The sequence below is a fragment of the Poecilia reticulata genome, unplaced genomic scaffold, assembly GCF_000633615.1.
Source record: "Poecilia reticulata strain Guanapo unplaced genomic scaffold, Guppy_female_1.0+MT scaffold_159, whole genome shotgun sequence".
Classification (NCBI taxonomy): Eukaryota; Metazoa; Chordata; class Actinopteri; order Cyprinodontiformes; family Poeciliidae; genus Poecilia; species Poecilia reticulata.
In genome coordinates, this window is record NW_007615017.1 from 855,478 (window position 1) to 857,844 (window position 2,367).

Sequence of the window (2,367 nt, forward strand, 5' to 3'; positions counted from 1 at the left end):
ATACATATGTCTGGAGTTAGATAAGGATGATCTTGTCCCCGAAATTGATGAATCATCCCAGATTTTACAAATATATCATTAGTTTGAGTTGGAAAATGTCCCGATTTCCWTATGGGACCTCACACCTGATGTCAAGGAACACACATTTTCAACCAAATAAACATTCTTCATAATAATTACAATTACTGCCACAATCCTAATCCATGTTGCAGGGACTGGTAACAACAGCAGATTGATTGGAATAGAAAGCAGAATTATAGAACAAACACACAGCTGGAATTGGTAACTCTCCTTGTCATTGTCTTCACAATTGCTAACCATGTGTTTTCTTCTGGCTCTTGATGATCAATGTCGTGTTTAGCTTTCCTCTTCATTCTAACCAAAGGCAATGTTGTGGCAACAGAAGTTTCATTTTCTGCTTGCCGTCAGGATGCAGCTTCCCAAATTGAAATGGGAATGGTTACTAATAGGGAAACCCTAATCCAATCAGTATCCACAACATTTTCCATTTCCCATGTAACTGCATCTTACTTGTTAGGTGTTTCTTCTTTCTTAACACCACAAAAACAAAAACAAATCCTGGAATCCTGCTGCCCCTTCCTGGGTGGCTCTGCGCTTCACGCTGCCCTGTTACTAAGACAGGTGAGCAGTCGTTGGAAACCCCTCCTTAGGAGGGGGTTCTGTCRTCTTCATCTGGACCTTCAGATGTAGGTGGTCCTGCGGTGAGCAGTTTACACTGGCTGGCGTGAATCCAGGCAGCTCGTCAGTCAGCAGGACGATATAAGGCCCCAACCACCATCTGGATTTCCAGTGCTRTCTGCATGTGTCCTTCACCAAAACCCACTGGCCAGGTTTAAAAGGGTGTAGAAGTTTATCAGCCACCGGAGGAAGGGCAGCTTTCACAGCCTGGTGGGACAGAGAGACTGTGACAGAGACTTACAATATTCTAACGTACTATTTTCCRTGGTATGAGTAGTTAGTATGTATATATTTTTGCTGGTTTCTCCTCCAGTTGTTGCAGGTCGGCTAAACAAAATTTCAAAAGGGCTTAGATTACCTCTCGCTCTAGTCCTCATTCTCATGTACATCAAAACCAAGTGTAAAGGTTTTGGCCAAGACAATCCTGTTTCTTCACAACATTTTCCCAATTTGTTTTTAAGCATGCCATTCTCACGTTCCACAACTCCACCTGACTGTGGATGATATGCACAGTTTATCTTTAATTTAAACCCAAACAATGTGCTTATGTCTTTTAACGCCTGGTTTAAAAAATGTGTTCCATTATCACTTGAAATAAGGACAGGTATTCCCCATCGAGGAATAATTTCTGCCAAAGCTTTTGCTACAGCGGTGCTGTCTGCGTTTTTTGTGGGGAAAACCTCAACATACTTAGAAAACATACTTAGAAAACATATCTACCACCACTAAGCAATACCTTTTCCCTTCAGAAGGTGTTAGTTCAGTAAAATCCATCATCAAATGCTGAAATGGCCAATCTGGAGGTGAATGTGCTGCTTGTGGGGTCACTAAAGTTATAGTTGAATTGTGAGCTACACAGATATGACATTTCTTACAAAAAACTTTCTGCTGTCACAGAAAAACCTTTTGTATATCATCTTTGCTTTACTGCCGCAAGCATTCCAGTTTTGAACACATGATCTAAACCATGTTCCCACTTAGGAAACCAGGGAAAGAAATATTTTGGTAGGCATGGTCTTCCATCCAACCTACACCATCCCCCATCATCTATGTAAACACATCAATCTTTCCTCCAGATATGCTTCTCAGCATCAGTTGAAAAGAACTGCATTTCATGCAATGTGACCTCTGAGGGTGAGGGCAAGCAAAGGTTAGTGGAGCAGATATGTAATGGTTTTAATGCAGAGGCCTTTGCAGCAGCATCTGCAGCTGCATTCCCTCTGGAAACAAAGTCAGAGAGGCCTGTGTGGGCAGAGCATTTCACAACAGCTATTTCTTTGGGAAGCMGAATAGCACCTAATAACTCTGCTACCTGGGTGGCATTTAAGATRAATTTCCCATCTGATTTCAAAAAGGAACGATGTTTCCAAATTGTTCCATAATCATGAACTATTCCAAATGCATATCTTGAATCTGTATAAACTGTTAAACGCTTGCCTTTTGCCAATTTACATGCTTCTGTTAGTGCCACAAGCTCAGCTGTCTGTGCTGAAAAGTGTGGCGGAAGCTGCCCAGAAGAAAGAATTTCAAATTCAGTACACACAGCATAGCCCACATGATTTATCCCGGTATYTGATCTGAAGGAGAAACCATCCACAAAGAAAACAAAGTCAGGGTTAGCAAGAGGCATGTCTGTTAAGTCAGGTCGTGGTGTTCAGACAATGTCTA